Raw genomic sequence first — 12,933 nt, 5'->3', positions numbered from 1 at the left:
TGGTGGCAGTGTTCACAAATTTACAATGGATGGAGGTAGCCTAGGGGTACATCGACTGAGGAATGGAAAGGGAAAATGGTTTTCACACACAACAGACTGAGTGGCTGCAAGAAAGAAAGAAGTTATGAGGTATGCAACTAGGTGAATGAAACTTGATGACAGTATGTTGAATGAAATAAGTCAAACAAAAAAACAAATATTATCATACCTCACTCATGTGGTCTAGCTGTAATAGACAAACTTGGAGAATTCAAATAAAGAGCATACATTATCAAGCTAAGGCCCATCGTAAAAGTTCCTAGATTGTAAGCTCTTGCAGCAGTCACATTTATTTCTAAATTCTAAGTTGTTGAGTTATTTGTATATAACCTGGTCTTTCCTTTGGTATATGTAACACCTAAGACTCTGAGTTAGAGCTCTGAAGCTATGAGAGTTAGCCATACCCCACACAGTGAAAAAAAAAAGTTGAAGAAGTGATCAGACTTTGACTAGAGACATGAGTGAAGCTGATCTGGATACAGCTGAGGTAAATCAGAATACAGTATAAAGGATGATATAGTCTGTATTTCAAAACTTCAACTTCAGTGTGAGACAAGAGGAAGAGATGTTTATTTGGTACAAATGCATATTTTTGGTAGCACACTAATTTTACTTGTATGGTCAGCTTATTTGAACACCATAATTACATGGAATCTTGAATAGGGACTGAGATCTTGTTGATTTGTACAGGTTAGTGTGATGTCCCCAAACATGCCAGGGTAATTTGGGCAGAGAATAACAAAGTATTTGCAAAGTCCACTTGAAGAACTGGGGAAGAAGTATTAAACCTTCCCACCTGTGAAATTCCTTATATTTTCATTAAGGACAATCAATTTAATAGGCCAAGCCCTCAATCTTGGGGCTTTCCCGTACAAAACTTATACTTACAATGGAGAATCTAAGCCTGCTTATAATTATGCCTAAAAATCACCCCCAGAGAACCTCTTTTGTTGCTATTGTGGCCTCTCTCTTTAAGCTAACTCAGAAGATGAACACACTGGCCTCCCCCCTATGTAGGGCATGAATCTCCCTGGCAATGTGGGACATGACTCCTGGGAATGAGCTGGGACCCAGCATCATGGTATGTAGAAAGACTTCTTGACTAAAAGGGGGAAGAGAGAAATGAGACAAAATAAAGTTTCAGTGCCTGAGAGATTTCAAATAGAGTCAAGAGGTTATTCTTATTCATTTTTTTTTTTTTTTAACATGGGCAGGCACTGGGAATCAAACCCGGGTTCTTTGGCATGGCAGGCAAGCATTCTTGCCTGCTGAGCCACTGTAGCCCTTCTTATTCATTTTTAGATATTCCTTTTTTATTTTTTCTGTATCAGAATAGCTGGAAGGAAATATCTGAAACTGTTGAACTGTAGTCCAGTAGCCTTGATTCTTGAAGATGTCGGTATAACTATATAGCTTTTACAGTGTGAATGTATGATTACAAAAACCTTGTGCCTGATGCTCCCTTTATCCAGGATATGAACAGATGAATAAAAAAAAAATAAGGACAAAAAAGTAAGTAATAGAGGGGTATAAAGGGTTAAAAAATATTGGGTAGATTGCAATACTAGTGGTCAGTGAGAGGGAAGGGTAACGGGTATGGGATAGATTGGTTTTTCTTTTTTCTTTTTATTTCTTTTTCTGGAATGATTCAAAATCAGTATCACACCAGCTGGAATGATGACTGATCTCTCCATTCTTTTGGGGTGACTCTGCCAACAGGGCATGAGCATGCTTTCTAGCATCCAGAGATGCCACTCACACAGGCCCCAAGTCTAGGCCTCCTTCACCCTGTCTGTCCACAAGTGGGAAGGGACAGCCATCGAGGTCTTAATGCCAGACAATCTAGCACCAGGATGGGGGTACTAAACAACCAGTTAGCAGGTGTAAGCCCATTTGAACACCTACAGGTTGGCTTCAGCGAACTGCCGCAGGCACAGGGGTTTCGCTGCCTCCTGGTATTCGTCTGCACCTTCTCAGGTTGGGTAGAGCATACCCTACCTGGGAGGTGACACAAGCCCTCCTAAAGGACACATCATTCCTTGGTGTGGAATGCTGCTCCCCATTGGCTCTGACAACAGCCCTGCTTTTGTAGCTGAGACCCTCCAAAAGCTAGCAAAAGCCTTGCAGATACCTTGGAAGTGCCACACTGCCTATTGGTCACAAAGCAGTGGAAAGTTGAAACGAATGAACTGGACTCTGAAGGGATAATTGAAAAAAATCTGCCAGGAAACAGAACTGATGTGGGTACAGGAGCTCCTTGTAGCTCTGTTTAGAATTGGATCTGCCCCAACAAAGAAAACAGGCTTCTCTCCTTTTGAACTAGTGTTTGGGAGGCCACCAGCCCTCACCAGAACCTTGCAGGGAAACCTCAGGGAAATTGGGAACACTTGGTTCAGCAGGAAAAGTTTTAAGTGAGCTAAAAGGAAAAGTGTTAGAAGCAGTTCCTGAGCCTTTTAGCATCTGCCTGCCCTCCCTCCCCCCCAATACATGCATTTGAACCAGGAGACTTGGTATGGGTAAAGGACTGGGAAAAAGACTCCGTCCAGCCTCAATGGAGAGGCCCTTCCCATGTCGTTTTGGCTACCACCACAAGGTCAGAATTGTGGAGATCATCTCGTGGATGCACCACTCTCAGGTCAGAGGGGCCACCGCAGACGACCCTGGGAGGGCACCCCTGGTCCTGAACACCCGACACACAGCACCCTCCGGAAGCCACTGCACCCTTCTTCATCGCCGCCAAAGTCAGCTGACCAGCCTCCGGCTGAAGCCTGAGTGACGGTAGGTGCCCTGCTCTAGCTCACCAGAAGCAGCTGGTCAATGCACGGCTGAAGCCTGAGGAGATCTTCAAGCCCTGCCTCAGTCACCCCCGGAAGTGGACTGATCTACACATGGCTGAAGCATCAGGAGCTGCGAACCGGCCTAAGCATCCTCTTCCCCTTCCCCATGAGTGCTCCTGTGCCGCTTTAGCCCCCTGTTCTTGCTAATTGGGTTCCTGATCCTCCTGTGCTTTCTAGCCGCTGCCCAGAGAGTGCGTCTCCATTCCTTCCCTGAGGCTAATCGTACATTCATGTGGTGGCACTGCGCACAGCCAGCACCATGCACCTCACTCCTCTGTTTCTGCTCAGCATGGTCATAAGCCCTTCCAAGGGGAATGACGCATGCCAGGCATGCCTCAAGACCACCTATGTCGGGAAAAAAGTGGAAACTACCATAGTTATCTATAACCAGCATTCATGCCAGGGCAGTTCTCAGACCTGAGATCCAAAACCCTGATCATCAGTGTCCTAGGCCTGCTGGGCATATGTCTCCTTGTGTCATGCCACTTACCGTCCCTGGTAGGCAGGTCTGTGGCACCCCATAGAGGCTCTGGTAGAAAAGAAAACAATGGCCCAGGTCCTGGCGGTGTGGAAATACCAGCACCTATCACAACAGGAAGACGAGATATAAGTGGCACAGTTGCTCACGAAGGTGAACGAGAATCAAAGGGGGGAATACAGCAAGCAAGCTCCCCCCAGCCATAACTCCCCCTCACCCCTGCCATAACTCCCCCCACCCCCACCCCCACCGTAACTCCCCCCACCCCCACCCCCGCCATAACTCCCCCACCCCCACCCCCGCCATAACTCCCCCCACCCCAACCCCTCGCCATAACTGCTCATCCACTCCTATAAACTCAGCTTTCACAACCCTTCCTGGTTCTGGCCACCAGCAGCAGCCAATCACCTCCCTCAAGTGTAGCCAGTTACCATATTAGGAAGATGCTATCAGCTATTCCATCTATAAATATCTTGTATCAGCCCCTGACTGGGACTCAGACTTTCAGAGGCTACTCAGCTGAGCCCTATGGCCAGAGACTAATAAAACCTACTTCCTGAAGCTTTGGAGCCTCAATCCTGGTTGGTTTTGTTTCCATGTAACATTCCTAGAGGCTCTTGCAGAACGTTGTTCCTGTTTTCATGCTACAATTGCACACTTTGGATGATTATGTATGTGAATCTACATAGCAATAAAATTGCATTAAAACTTAGCATTCACTGATGGGAATTTAAGACAAAGGGTTTCTTTATAAGAGTTGATAATATTGCTTCATGTACCACATTTCATTCACTCACTGTTTACATGGGTATATGTTGTCTAATCAACTTGACTGGACCCTCCCTTCAGAGGAAACCACTCTGTTCTGCAGAGTACTCATAATGTTGTACATATGCAATGGAACAAGGCATGTAGACCGTGTTCAAAATAAGCTGACTGAGAGAGTGACCAACAAAGGCACCTGGACAAGGCTCCCAAGTTATTGTATAAAGTAATTTCTGTACTTTGAAATTATTCCATATTTCAAAGTACAGAAGTGACTGTAAGTGAAAGTGAAGTTTGTTGATCAATTTGATCACATCTATTATTTTAGAGAGACTATATATGCTACCTCCTCCACTAAGGACTTTAACAGGGTTAAACTAGATATATAAAATGGCCCAGAGGCAGATGGTCAAAGCAATAGAACAATCCTGAGACCTGTAAGAACTTACAATACATTGTCAATATGTATTTACATATTGTGTCTACAACTTCACGATGTTTCCTTTAGCCAAAAACGTACTGAGTTGTCTCAGAGTTCAAAACATTCAGCAAATAATGGCAAGGCACAGCCACCAGAAACGTGCACCTGATTTCCATGACAAATATGGTAATGCTGTATTAGCTAGTGGAGCTACTTTCTGTGTTGTTGTATGGACATATATAGCAACACAAATTGGAATAGAATGGAACTTGTCCCCTGTTGGCAGAGTCACCCCAAAAGAATGGAGAGATCAGTAGTCATTCCAGCTGGTGTGATACTGAAATGTTTCAAAAGCAACTCATAATTCATGACAAGTAAAAGCATTGTGTACCCATTAAAATATGACATTGTTGAAGAAATGAAGTACATCTGAAACCTTAAAAAAAAAAACAGTCTTTGACAAAAAGACTGTGTGTCAAAAGAGTCAGCCATGGGCAATAAGAAAAGGGAGAATTGTAGAGGTCAATGTTGGCAGTGGCTACTTTCAGCTTAGACACTGGAAAAGTTTCCGTATGTTCTGTTTTAAAACAAAACTAACAAATCAAAACAAAAATAAGTTATTTAAAGGCACACGCAAGGCCTAAGAGGAAACCTACTGGAAATCTACTACCTTGTCCAATGACTGGTTAGCTCAGAAGGTTGAAGCACATTGCTAAACAACAACAAAACTTGAGATTTCATCATTCATTTATGCAACTGCCACTAAGTAACCACTTTATAAAAGGCATTCAGTTAGGAATCTTCTTTCTCCAAAGAAACATATGAAGCCAAGTAAAATAAAGCATGCTCACTAATAACTACAATATAAGGCCATTAGTGATAAGTTATCTGAAATTCATAGTTTAGTGCAATGGGAAATTAAGACACTACCATAATATGTCTTGCCTTCAACTTGCAGAGCAACTCTCAAGTTTCAGAACAACTTTCCTTTGCCCTTGAAGTTTGAGGAGGAAGACCAAAAGAAAAAAGAAAAAAACAACCCCCAAATAAAATTCGACATGAAGAGGTAAGAACATCCTCCGATGTTAATAGTCAAGTGCTCTCACAGGCAGCGCTTCACGGGCAGAGGTTGTGTTCTAAAGCTCATAAGAGATGACACTGCAGACACAGGGCCTACTTATTTCTCAGGCTTCCATGAGAATTTTCTCCCTCCACACGTTGCCTATGAAAGTTGCTAAGCAGAAAAGAGATAAAAGTATTACAGGATGTGACCACTTTCTTGCAGCTCTTTGTCTATTTCTCCCTACACAGAGCAAAGCAGCTTTTCTGTGAGGTTTTATCTACAAAGGCAAAGCATTCTTGTCTTTGCTTCCCTTCCTACATTAGTAGTAGCAATGGAAGGGCCCAGATTTCTTTCTAAGGCTACAAAATCAAGGGAGTATAACATTTACCTTTAACTGGGCTGCGCCTCTTGGCTTGACTGCCTCACTGTCAATTGCAGGGCTTTCAAGGTTGCTCACTCTAGGGTCTGCTCCTCTACCGGGGAAAAGAGATGATTTGCTGCCACACTCTGTCCTGTACAGTGCTGTGCCCTTATTCCCACCTGGGCACTGCTCTTTGTGTAACAATTATACCCTTGGTCCATCACCAGCTGCAGTTGCTTTTGAACTGTTGATCCAGTAAACAATTATGGCTTTGTCCTCTTTCACTCACCATATTCTCTCGATCTAACTAGCACTAGAGTCTATCTGGAAAACGGCTGTCCATCTAGGAGGAAAAACTACTTGCCTTAGCAGAGCTTGACTCACCTGTCCTTTTACCCATCAAAATAGTATCCTTCTGCAAGACCAAATGGAAGTAGTGCTGAATTTTATTTTTTCTTCATTTGTATTTCTAGTAGGCTGGCACACTCCTCACACAGTATTTTCCTTAGGCTGTTGTGCTGGTTTGAAACTTTCATGTACCCCAGAAAAGTCATTTTCTTTAATCCTCATTCAATAGTGCTGGGTGAGATCTTTTTTATTGTTCCCATGGAGATGTGGCCCACCCAACTGTGGGTGGTAACTTTTGATTAGATGGTTTCCATGGAGATGTGTCTCCCAACCATTCAAGGTGGGGTTGCGTACTAGAATCCTTCAAGAGGGAACCATTTTGGAAAAAGCTCAGTGCTGACAGAGCTCAGGCAGCCCTTTGGAGATTAGAAGGTAAATGCCCCCAGGGAAAGCCCTACGAAATGAAGAGAGAAAGCTAGCAGATGTGGCCATGTGCCTTCCCAGCTCATAAAGAAACCCAGAACTTCGTCGGCCCTTTCTTTGGAGTTAAGGTATCTTTCTCTGGATGCCTTAATCTGGACGTTTTCATGGCTTTAGAACTATGAACTTGCAACTTAATAAGTTTCCTTTATAAAAGTCATTCTGCTTTTGGTATAGTGCATTCTGGCAGCTTACAAACTAAAACAGCTGTAAATACCTATTGACAGCGAATGATTACTTGTCCATTTTGCAGCCAAAAGCCATCAAAACGCAAGTTCAAGTGTCCTGAGAACAACAAATCCCCTCAAGACAAAAGCGCCTTCTGTGCTCTTTTACCTCTGGAGTTGTTTTGGTTTTTTTTTTTTTGTTTTTTTTTTGTTTTTTTTTGCATGGGCAGGCCCCAGGAATCGAACCCGGGTCTCCAGTTTGTCAGGCAAGAATTCTCGCCACTGAGCCACTGTTGCACTTTCCTGGAGTTTCTTTTGTTCTGGTCATTTCTGACTATGCTATTAGTTCCTCTAACCATTAAAAGAGATGTGTCTTTCTTCTACACAGCACTGGAAATAAGAAGCTGCTATGAGCAGACCAAAAGTTGAAGAACACTGATCCTCCAAAGTCACAAAAACAGGCAAAAATAAATTGTCAGAGGAAACCATAAGACCTCAGATTTCCTCTAATGATGGGCTAGGTTATTTGGACAAATTTGCTTGGGAAAAAAAAAGGAAAAAAAAATCATTGTTTCTGGCTACAAAATGAACGTGCCTCCAGGCCCATAGAAGGTACAGAGCCTAATGATGGGCTCTTCTTGCAATAAGCCAGGAGCCCCAAGAGCTACACAGCCAGGCTGAGGATGAACTGAAGCAATCTGGTCCTCCTGTGAGATCTGGCATCCCAGGTGGTCCCAGAACTCAAGACCTGAACTAAAATAAGGGTGGTCCTGGACTGGAATTGCCCTTAAGTGCCTAGCAATAGAAAACTCAGATACTCTCTGGAGGACTAGAACTTTGTTTTAGAGATATATATTTTAAAGATCAATAAATAAGCAATGATAAGAATGCACACTAAAAATAAGTCACCATGAGATAGAAAAGTAGTCAGGCAAACACACACACACAATATTCCAACTGATTACATAGAATCCTGCTTCTGTTTCAGGAAATATATTGTTCAAAAACACCTGCAGAGAACAAGAAACTATTACAAAGTAATTTAGCAAATGTGAAGGAGAACCAAATAGAACTCCTAGAGTTAAAAAATGTGATAAGAGTAGCTAAGTTAATAGCAAACGGGGCGCATTCATGAACTGGGCTAAAGACAAAAAGTAGTAACCCAGAATGGATACCAGTGAGGAAAAAAAGGTGGTAAATGCAAAAGACTGGGTAAGAGACATAAAGTATAGCAATAAGGTCTAAGGCATTTAGAGGCTTCTGAAGAAGAAGCAAGTGTGATGCAGACTGCATTTTAAGAGATAATAGCTGAGAATTTTGCATAACTAATCCAGATTCAAGAAGTTCTCCATGAATTCCAATCAGAATAAATAAAAATAATTCCATATCTAGACTCAACTTAGTCCTGAAAACCAAAGACATGGAAAACATTCCTAAATAAATTCAAAGAAAAGTCAACAGACTTCCTTCGGAGTGCCAGATTGACAACAAAAGAGAAGCCAGAAAACAGTGAAGTGATCTTTCCTTTAATACAAGTGGAAGGTAATTGTCAACCTAGAATTCTATTACCAGTAAAAATATTTATAGAACAAAGGTGAAGTAAAGACATTTCAAACAAACAAAAGCAAATCTGTCACCCAAACTAAAAGAAAATCTAACAGATGTCCTTCAGAAAGGAACAAAAATGCTCCAAAATAAAAGATAAGGATGTGAGAAGTATATGGGCATTAATCTAAATAAATCTTGAATGCAGAAAGTAGTTTTAGAGGGTTTCAAATAAAAATTAAAATACTTGACAATAGTATATAAATTGGCAGAGTTAAAATGTTCTAAAATCATTGTATTTTCTAGAATGAGGATAAAGTTAGCAGTTACCTTTAGACTTTGACACATGTAATTTCTAGGATAACATCTAAAAGGAATACAAAGAAGTATATAATGTCTAAACAAGCAGAAGAAAATGGAATTATAAAAAAATAATTTAAAATATACAAGAAAGGAGAAAGAGTATGTTCTAGTTTGCCAGCTGCCAGAATGCAATATGCCAGAAACGGAATGGCTTTTAAAAGGGGGAATTTAATAAGTTGCTAGTTTACAGTTCTAAGGCCGAGAAAATGTCCCAGTTAAAACAAGTCTATAGAAATGTCCAATCAAAGGCATCCAGGAAAAGATATCTTGGTTCAAGAAAGTCGATAAAGTTCAATGTTTCTCTCTCAGCTGGAAGGGCACATGGCAAACAGTGGCATCTGCTGGCTTTCTCGTGGCTGTATAAAAAGGGACTCTCTCCAAAATGTTTCCTCTTTCAAAAGATTCCAGTAAGCAACTCCACCTTCAGTGGGTGGAGACACACCTCCATGGAATTCATCTAATCAAAAATTACCACCCACAATTGGGTGGGTCACATGTCCATGGAAACAATCAAAATGCTCCTACCCAGCAATATTGAATGAGGATTAAAGGACATGGCTTTTCTAGGGTCCACCACAGATTCAAACTGGCACAGAGTGCAACAAGACAGGATAAATACAAAGCACTCAATAAGATGCTAAGCCTCATACCCAAATAAGACAGTGATCACACTTAATTTAATTGAAACATACCAAAGAATGAGGATCTGTGTGAGCTGAATATAAGGTGATTTTAGGATATATTTTTAAGTGAAAAGCAAGTTGTAAAAACACAAAAAAAAAACAAAAAAAGAACATGTAATATTACCTTTTGTGTAAGATAGAAGAATAAATAGAAGAATAAGCATTTATTTTTTGCAAAATAAAACAAAAAGGATAAATGGGAAATAAAATGGACTAGCTATAGGATGGAAGGGACAGAGAAAGGAATGAGACTTCTGAGTATGCTGGTTAATGTAGTTTTGACTTTTAAGTCATGTTATGTTTTATAATATTCAGAAATAAATTGACAACCAGAAAGGAGGGGGAAATCCCAAAAATGAACAGAAACAGAGAAGAATCTAACAGTATATCACATTGATATATAATTGCACAGAAGAAAAAGAATCTAAATAACTTCTGAGCATAGTACTCTACTTATACTCCCTCAGAGGAATATAGTCTAGTGTAAGGACAAAAATCCTGCAAAGAAATCTTAAACTACACTTACTAAGTTTGCTTTGGCAAAGCAATTATGAACTATTTTGAATTTGTCAAAAGGAGTGAACAAATATATTCTTGGGCATCCAAGTTCTCATTAAGGGAGAAGAAAAAAATTGGTGGTGTTAGAATGGAATTAGAGTCATCATCAGTATAAATTTGAGGTTTATCGTATTTCTTAGCTCTGTCCACGGTAAGGGACTAGAGGCAATTACATCTCTGTAGCAAGGAACACATTGCTACACATTGCTACAGTGGTTTAGTTTTTAAAAGGTCTAAGGTCCTAATCTTAGTTTTTAAATACCATTTTCCTCTAAAAACACTAGGATGCCTTGTAGAAATGACTGCTTTCATGGCTGTGATAGGAAAAGTACAAAGGAAGCCTGGAAGTGACACACAAGTGACAGAGAGCAACGAAGGAGAAGAGGACTGTGTGAAGATGGCAAGTAGGAAGCACTAAGATTCAGTCCTTTCACCAGAGCAATTATTAAACAGGCAGAAACAGCCTGAAACAACTACATAAAAACTTCAGAGGCCAAAACACTGTATAGCATCCAGAGAAGGGCTGGAGAAAGAGGATGCTAAATGATGGTAAAGACCAATGAATTGCTCTCTCCATGTAGCAGTTACTGGCACCCATCCCCACCCTCGCAGCAGGCTGTGGTGGGGTATAACCCCTGGCTAGCTTGCTGGTGACCTCAAGTGACATAAAAATCCTCTTCCCCAAGACCAGGGGTGAGCACTGCCAGCCAATGATTATAGCTTTTGATTAGTGACTTCAGATCACTTGGGGCCAGCTCTGGGGGTGGCCATTGTTCCAAACCACCCCAGAATAGGGTGGTGACAACAAGTAACAAAAAAAGTTTAGCTTTGGGGAGCTGTGGAAGAGGTTCCCAGTGCCCTCCCTGATCCCCTCCCCAGGATAATATGGAATGGATCTGTGCCCTCTTCCTGGGTCCCTGGCCAATTTTCAGCTGGGAAAAGATAGAGTTGGGACACTCTTCTCTGGCATGCCTTTCCACCTCCTGCCCCTACCCCAATCTGTCCTTCAGATGAAAGCAGCTTCAGGCAACAAAAGGAGTGTAGAAAACTAAAGAGGCAGGCAGTATGGGGGAAAGGCTTGCCTCCTTTAAAACCCAAGAGAGGTCTCTATTTCTTGGCAGAAGTAGAGAAGGCATTCAAACCCCTGTAAATGGTGGAACTCTACAACAAGTAACAAGCACAAGTCCAGTGCAAGACAAGGGCCCAGAAAAAAATAGGGAGAGCTCTACACTGAATTCACTCTGGGCAGGTCTTCCTCATAGGAGGACTGAAGCTCAAGATGATGTTTTATCACCAGCTGAACACAAAATCAAGAAACAATTGCACAGTGTGCAGCTAAAAAGTACAAGACACTGAAACAGGAAATAATGGCCCATCCAAACGAGGAAGATAAAAACGCAGAAAACACCAATAAAGAAGACCAGGATATGAATATAACAGAAAGACTTTTTAACACATGATCTTAAAAATGCTCAAGGAGATGAAGCAAAATACCGAGAAAGAACTAAAGAATACCAGGGAAACAATGAGCAAGCAATATGAGAATCCTAGTAAAGAGAGACGATTTAAAAAGGAATCAGACAGAACTGCTGGAGTTGAAGATCACAGTAATTGAAATGAAAAAGTCCCAGGAGGGTTTCACCAGCAAATTGGAGTTGGCAGAAGAATGAATAAGTGAACTCAAAGACAAGAAACTTGAGATGAATCAGATTGAGAAAATGAAAAAAAAAATGATAAAAAGTGAAAACAGCCTAAGACGCCTCTGGGGTACCACAGGTAAATTAATATATTCATTATGAGTGTCCCAAAGGAGAAGAAAGAGAAAAAGGGGCAGAAGGGACAGAAGGAATATTCAAAGAAATAATGACGGAGAACATCCTAAACATAGCAAAAGATGTGAATATGCACATACAAGAAGCTCAAAGAACACCAAACAAGATAAACATGAAGAAAATAGACCCCATCATATACTGATCACACTATCAAATACAAAGGACAGGGAGAGAATTCTGAAAGCAGCAAGATAAAAGAAATGTGTTTATGTACAAGGAGGTCCCGTTAGACTGAGTGCCAATTTCTCATCAGAAACCAGGCAGGCAAGAAGGCAGTAGATTGGGATAACTAAAGTGCTGAAAGGAAACAATTGCCAGCCTAGAATTTTATATCCAGTGAGACTTTCTCTCAAAAATGAGGGAGAGATTAAGACATCCTCAGATAAAAGTTGAGGGAATTCATCATCACTAGACCTGCCCTACAAGCAATGCTAAAAGAAGGTCTTCAGACTGAAAGGAAGAGACACTAGACAGTGGTTCAAAGCAGCACAAAAAAACTAAAGACCTCCAGTAAAGACAAACATTTGGGTAATTATAAATGCCTGTATTACTATGGTGTATTGTTTGGTATGTAACTCCACTCCATGCTCTCTCTAGGTACTAAAACGTAATGCTAAGTAGTAATAAGAGATGTAAGGTTTTGGACATACAATATACAAAGACATAAATGGTATATGCAAGTACTAAAATAGGTGAGAGGAACTGGGATGTATATATATGATGGACTATTGTGCCACTACAGAAAGGAACGAAGGTGTGAGGCATGCAATGAGGTGAGGGAAACTTGGGGACATTATGTGGTGCAAAATAAGCCAGAAACAAAAGAGCAAATTTTGTGTGGTCTCTTTTAGAAAATACCTATATGAAAATTGCGGCCTAGATTATGAGGTTTTATACCAGTCCAGTCGCATTTAGTCTAGAGTTGTAAATGTTATTTCTAGATTCTGAGATGCTGTGCTATATACGTATAACCTGGTATTTCCCTGGAACTTT

The 12,933-nt window shown here is 41.1% G+C and overlaps 1 pseudogene; it reads left to right on the top strand.

The window, feature by feature from the left end:
• Positions 1-4,614: 4,614 nt before the first annotated feature.
• Positions 4,615-4,990, top strand: LOC143654836 (cytochrome c oxidase subunit 7B, mitochondrial pseudogene; annotated as a pseudogene).
• Positions 4,991-12,933: the final 7,943 nt, after the last annotated feature.

This window comes from Tamandua tetradactyla, chromosome 14 (assembly GCF_023851605.1).
Source record: "Tamandua tetradactyla isolate mTamTet1 chromosome 14, mTamTet1.pri, whole genome shotgun sequence".
Taxonomy (NCBI): domain Eukaryota; kingdom Metazoa; phylum Chordata; class Mammalia; order Pilosa; family Myrmecophagidae; genus Tamandua; species Tamandua tetradactyla.
This window is presented reverse-complemented; position numbering and strand designations above follow the sequence as displayed.